Here is a 7618-nt window from a genome sequence, read left to right as displayed (position 1 = left end):
AATGGTATGTGTCATATTGTGGTGAAACACTTGCAAGTTTTATTGAGTTATGGCCCCTGAATTGATTGAAATTGATAATTGATATGCATTTGCTGCCGTATGGAATTGAATGGAATAAAAATTAAACGTGTAATAGCATTATTCTGTGGTTCTTGCAGAACATTCGTCAGGAGATTTGGTCGGTTCAGAGTTGTATACTTTGATTGAATCTTCAGATTTTTTTTTAACTCGGCGGGGGATATTCATTCATCTAATTTGCTTGTGTAATACGTTAAATTTTATTTTGTCATTTTACTATATGACCACTGAAGCAAATTAAGCAAGAAATATGTATGGGCGTCAGCACAAATACTATTTAAATCAACCAACGCATTTGAACGAAGCAATTGTGCATTTGAAACAATGCATGTACTTACAATCTCGTGTTCTTTTTTCGGCACAGCTGTTTTACGTCACTTTTGACCTTAGGTGACCTATAAACATGGCCAATAACATTCCAATAAAATATTCCGCGGCTAGATCAGAATGAATACACTTTATTTATTCAATTGGCTGATTTGAGCATGATTCCACAGAACATCGGCAAAACGACCGCGTCTTTGTATCAATGTTCAGCATGAATCTACTGTACCTCTCAAAACAAAGGCTTGAGGTATTGAAAAATTTCTTACTCATAGTTATGAGTAAATTTATTATTCTCTATTCTCAAAATACTATTAAAATCTCATCATCTTTATAACCCATATCATCATCATTATCATTATCAAACAAATAATAAACCAAAGACAAAATAGGTGTGAGTGCTTGTATTTGACAGGACTTTCAACAAATAAATGCAAAAAACAATTCTTCTGAAGCCCGTATATGTTGTATGCGCAATGGATATAGACCTCAACGGCACCGCTCAGTTGAGGAATCTCGAGACGACTGGAAACGGTGTAACATCTTTGTTCAGGTGTATAAAGAACTGAAACGATACTATTTAAATGCTGTAGGGCATGTAATTATGAATACTTCACATACACATGTGTGTCATGTGAAAAAGTGCAAATGTATTCATAACAATTAGACGTCAAGTATATATCTCAAAAAAGAGTTACTGTTTGAATAAACTGATCCCCGCCGATGCCCACAGTGCACACAGGACGCCCCCAATGCCCATCAATCACGCTAACTTGCTTAAATATTATAAATTAACAAATGTGAAACATTAATTTGTTCAAAGAAGCTGCTAATATCTGCAAGATTCATCTACCACCACCAATCAAGAGAAGTGTACATGACTTCACGTACACCCCATACAATACTCAGTAGTAATAAACGATTCAGGTAAAACCGCGAGCGGGATACGCAACCCTACTGCCATTTTTGTTTTCTTATTTTTTCTTTTAATGGCAGGGGGACGTATGAGGACCCATGGCTCGAGACCGGTGTCTAGGTGCCTTCATCACCTCCCGAAACCTCTAATTTAGAGAAATCTACAAATAAGCAGCTATTAAGATACTGTAACATTAAGTATTTTATAGTAAAAAATGTAATTAAAACATTATCAATTCATTGCGCAAGTTAACATAACAAACAAACATCAAAAGCATCCTGCACACACCCCGGACATCAGCAAGAAACAAACAAATCTCTCAAACCATAAAATCCATAAAGCATCTATAAAGAATGTTGATAAATCATAAATATTCCGAGAAATATATAAATGCATATGACGAATTTAACAGCTATATTAAACCGACTTCAACATCTAACCAGTCACACCAAAATGAAAATATTAAGTAATCGTACAATAAAAATGTCTTTAAAATTAAACGTTCATTACGAACGACAACAAAAAATAATAACACTTGACATTTAAACATACCAATATTTCAATAAGTATGCTGGAGGTACTATCTCCAGGAAGTGAGAGTCTCGAAAAACATGACACCCATAACTTAAAAGACCTCTTTCAAACACAATATTAAGTAACAAATGAGCCAAAATAATCAAGAAAACTTAGCTGCTTCAGACTTAAATGAAAATACACCCATCGTCTTTCCTAGTAAAGAAATCGGTTCGTGTTAAGATCCCATCTCACATGGACTAAAAACCGAACTGAAAATATACCAAATATAGACTTTATAATAGCAAAATTATAAACATAAAAGCAATGTAACCAATTATTTAACCATACATATGTTCATTAAGGGCGGGCGGGCGGGGTTATCACCCTTTCGTTTTCTTGCTCCATAACTTTGCCTGTCAAAAACAACCCTCGAATGGCGTCTCACTAGATGTGCAAATCATATATACCCCAAAACGAAAAACTCGTGCGCTTTTGCGCTAAAACATGCACACAAAACCCGTGCATTATACGCGCTAAACCATTACCATAATCTCTCTTCTAAATAACACGTATTAAACCATACCATACCGTATTTCTCAAACCGAGAATAATTTCATTTACTCATAGTTATGAGTAAATTTATTATTCTCTATTCTCAAAATACTATTAAAATCTCATCATCTTTATAACCCATATCATCATCATTATCATTATCAAACAAATAATAAACCAAAGACAAAATAGGTGTGAGTGCTTGTATTTGACAGGACTTTCGAATAAAACAAAGAGAGAATACAAATAATATAAAACATAAAATGAATACCTAAATATTCTCCACCACGTTATATACCTCTCGAACTGTGTTTTAACTGAAAAGATACAATTACAAACATTTGTAAAAAGCAATAAAATTAATTCAATCAAAATAGGCACACTATGGCCTGCAACAACGGTCAACTGACCACACAAGCCAACTGGCTTATCAACATCAGGCACACTCTGGCCTTCACAAACGGTCAAATGACCACACAAGCCAAACGGCTAATCAACATCAGGCACACTCTGGCCTTTACAAACGGTCAAATGACCACACAAGCCAAACGGCTAATCAACATCAGGTACACTCTGGCCTTCACAAACGGTCAAATGACCAATCGAATAATGCACAAGAGAATTAAACAGATATAATAAAACAATATTTACAAAATTAATGATAAACATTAAAACGGAAATAAAAAATATCATAATCATAATCCTTATAATAATAATAACATACTACATAAACCATACCTTTATGTTCTCCAATACTTAATATACCATTCGTACTGTCCAGTTACTGCACTGCAAAAAATAAACTTGCAAAGATTGTTAATTCCATGTGATCATGCTTTTTAAGAAAATAAGTTCAACTCACAAAAGCCAACCGGCTTTCACACATCAGATCAACTTGCTTTAAAAAACGGTCAACTGACCATACAAGCCAACTGGCTTACCAAATCAGGCCAAATGGTCGTAAACAAATTGGTCCAATGACCACAAGGAACATACACACAACACAAACACAGAACTTAATAATACTCAAAAGCATTTCCAAACCATTTATATAATAATATATTATAGTGTCTTTAAATGTGCTACGAACAACACATCATACATTTCAAATCACACATACATTAATAATGACTTTTCACAAATCTAAATTTAGCGACACCGATAATCTGTCTTTCAAAGAATCTTAACATATCCGTCCTTAGTGGAACACTTTTTCATCTACCATGCCTTTGCCAAAGTCTATCCACAGTCTTATTATTGGCACTTATAGATGCTCCACCAGCACGAAAAGAATGAAGTCCATATTTAGAAGAAACATAACCCAATAGACTTAACTTCTTCTTAAAACTATCATTTATAGTAGAATAACTTATATGCTTATTATTAGAAATCAATTTGAAACAGTGTTTAACATTACACAAATAAACTGGTCTAAACACATAATCAGTAGATGAACATGCAATATCTGCAACACACAAATACTTTTCAAACAATTTCACAGGTCATGTGTCTGTATTAGTTTTGGCAATCAGAACAGTATTACCCTCTCTTAAAATGTCCGTTTTTGACTTTTCAACTTTAATATCACAATGCGTATCTAAAAATACAACATCTGATCTTTTAACAGACAAAATTTTACTTATCCTAAAAAACCAGCATAAAATAAGAAAAAGATTGTAACGCCTCTTAAATATCCCAAAGAACAATCGCTCTCAGAAACAAAAGTGTGATAAAATTTCTTTAATATATCTGATGTAATAGGCTCTTTTTTAACTACCGGCTTTTCAATTCTCCGAATGCACCCAAATAAAATACATCATAATAATCCTAGTAATAATAATAACTTACTACATAAACCATACCTTTATGTTCTTCAATACTTAATATACTATTCGAACTGTCCAGTTACTGCATTGCAAACAATAATCTTGCAAGTATTGTAAATTCTATGAGACTTTCGTTCCAAGAAAGTTCGGTAACCTGACAACACAAGCCAACAGGCGTTCACACACCATATAGAATGGCTTTAAAAACGGTCAACTGACCATACAAGCCAACTGGCTTTCACAATCAGGCCAATTGGCCTTAATCAACTTGGTCCAATGACCACAAGAGACATGCACAAATACCAAACACATTTTACTAATGTTCTCACAATCAATACGTATGTTCTGCTCTTAAAATTAAAACTACCGACTTGACATTTGTTTTTAGGTTCAATTCACCAACACAGACATACTTTAAGCTACTGATCGAACCCTGGCTCAAATTTCCATGGCAATAGCATAAGCTCAATTGATATACTAGAACACCGTATTATTTTGATTTACTAATTTGAAAACAACAAAATGCTTAACACACTCAAATACAAAGCTATACTAGGTACTTGGTCGGCTGCAAAACTCGTAATTTTTTGGAATTTTAACCCATCAAACAAATCTCAAAGAAAACCGGTATTGATGCAAAGTTGAATTTCTGTGACTCTAAAAGGAATACATGTACCATCTGAGAATAATCCCTGTTGCTGAACAGTTACTTGTTTTTGTTCAATTAAACGCAAAACCTAGAAACTCATTCATTTTTACGTGCTAAACAATAACCATACTCACTTTCTCTTCTAAATAATATGTATAGACCAACATCATTCGGTATTTATCAAACCTAAAATAATTTCATTCACTCAAAATTCGTTAATGTAGTATTATCCATTCACAAAATACTGTCAACTATTCCTCCTCCTCATCAATAACGTTAGCATCATCATCAACATTTATAACATCATCATCAATAAAAGCATCATTATTAATCTTAACAAGTTATTTTCTAACACATAATTACACAAAATTTTTTTTTTTTTTTTTTTTTTTTTATACCTTTCGAGCTGCCCTCTTTCTATAATGTTACACTATTCATTATTTATTCTTCGAACTGTCCAGCTTCTGAAAAAATAAACTTCGCAAACATGTGTAAATGCAATTTCAACGTGTGTTTTGAGACATTTTAGTGAATTGACACGCAAGCAAACTGGCTTATACGCATCTGAAAAAATCTGCTTTCAACAAACTGTCAACGGACAACCCGAGCCAACCGGTTAATTTACATAAGCCAATCTGGACCTTAATAACATACATTTAATGTTCTCCAATATATATAATATCCTTCGAACAGTGCAATCTTAACATTAAATAAAAACAAAAATGTAAATGTAAACGCACGTTTTAACAAATTTGGTTAACAAACTACACGCGCTAACTGGGTTTATCCACATCTGGTCAACTGGCTTTCACCAAAACGATAAGCAAATTACACATGTTAACTGGCATTCACAAAACGGCCAAACACCATAAAAGCAAAATGTCTTTACACATCAAGCCAACAGGCCACCAAACAAGAACAAAAACTATCACGAAAACAAAATGACTTATATTGCAAATAAATCCGGTCTACTTTTGTTATCATTACAGTACCTAATCTTTAAAAATGCATTTAACTATGACGAAACTAAATTTAACAAAACCGATAAATGCCTTTCATCTAAGTTTAAAACAACAGTCTTATTGTCAACGCTCTTTTCAAACCAAATTTATACCACAGTTTATCCAAAATATCGTAAATTAATTAGCACAAATGCATGCACCATTATTGACACCAACCTTGCAGGGAAAACTTAACGTCTTAAATTATTATGAAAAATATAATAACTCTTAATGTTTTAATTCAATTTAGAGAAATTTTTTAATTGTATACAACAATAACATATAAACTGTTTATTTAATATCCAGTGAACGAGATGTAATATATGCACAACACAAACATGTTTCGAAAAAAGTTTACAAGACAAGTCTCTATAGCTGTTTCATAGATGAATATAATATATATTTCAGTAATGTATCGATTTTTTATGTTTCATTCTTAATTCACAATTGGAATACCTGAATAGTTTAAAGATATGTTTGCATAAATTTTCATCCGCTCATTATCATACCACGTCATATATCGCACACAACCATCTAGCTGAATTATAAGGAAAACGGCAGTTAATTGTTATTAATCGTTTGTTGAATTATAACTTGTAACACATGTATTACCTTATAAGGTTTTATATCTTAAAAACAATAAAAATAAAGCAAGGTGTTCGTAAAAACATGAGGGAGAGTGATCTAACTCTGCTATCAAAACAACCTGGAGTGACACACTATGTGGCCTTACCTATATATAATCCTACCAGACCATTACATTTGCGACATCTTTTTGAACTTAAATAGTTTCATTTTTACCCAATAATCAAATCAATTGATGTATCTGAATAGTTGGAACTAAACTAAAACAACAGCACAAATAAAGATATGGAGCATGTTATTGAATATACTTATCATTAAAGTTAACAAGGAACACAACCTGTGTTAATTTCAATCGGAATGTTGTTGCCAGTGTTATTACAATAAACAGAACCAACAAGTCTGACCTTTGTTCGAAGTTCCAGCTCACCATTCCGCTTCTAGCAGAGAATCAGTCCTCTCATCGAAAATCTCCTTCCGAATACTATGTATTTCGCAAATGAACGCCTAAACTACTTTATCACCCTTTCGTTTTCTTGCTCCATAACTTTGCCTGTCAAAAACAACCCTCGAATGGCGTCTCACTAGATGTGCAAATCATATATACCCCAAAACGAAAAACTCGTGCGCTTTCGCGCTAAAACATGCACACAAAACCCGTGCATTATACGCGCTAAACCATTACCATAATCTCTCTTCTAAATAACACGTATTAAACCATACTATACCGTATTTCTCAAACCGAGAATAATTTCATACAATCATCTCAAGACATCCATACATTTTGTGTGTGCCCCTTTTAATTTGGAAGATTGTCAGCGCAATAGCGTTTGTACTTAAAGGCTGTGTTTTCATATTTAGTTATTACTACCGTATTGCATTCTGTGATCACCCATTTTTTTATCATAAAAATATTGTTTTTCCCTATCCTGATTTTCGTTTTGACCAAACTATACTATAGACAGCCTCAAAAATGCTTTATAATCGCTAAAACCGAAAACAACTAAATATAGCAAGACATATCTTTTGAAATGTCTAGTAGGCGTAAACGCTGACTTTTAAATTAAGTTTGCAATTTACGGTTCTGATTAATTAAATTAAATGAAAACAAAAGTTGAACTATTATGTTGTTGTTTTTCACTTGTAAGGTGCATATTCGCCGCATGAAATGTGT

At 33.0% G+C, this 7618-nt stretch overlaps 1 long non-coding RNA gene across 1 annotated transcript; it reads right to left on the bottom strand.

Annotated features, from left to right (window-relative positions):
* Nucleotides 1-791: 791 nt before the first annotated feature.
* On the bottom strand, nucleotides 792-7404 carry LOC127848869 (uncharacterized). Its single transcript, XR_008034797.1, has 2 exons — nucleotides 2658-7404; nucleotides 792-2103 (listed from the first exon to the last, which is right to left on the bottom strand). It is a non-coding gene; the product is annotated as an uncharacterized LOC127848869 (long non-coding RNA).
* Nucleotides 7405-7618: the final 214 nt, after the last annotated feature.

This window comes from Dreissena polymorpha, chromosome 10, assembly GCF_020536995.1.
Source record: "Dreissena polymorpha isolate Duluth1 chromosome 10, UMN_Dpol_1.0, whole genome shotgun sequence".
Lineage (NCBI taxonomy): Eukaryota > Metazoa > Mollusca > Bivalvia > Myida > Dreissenidae > Dreissena > Dreissena polymorpha.
This window is presented reverse-complemented; position numbering and strand designations above follow the sequence as displayed.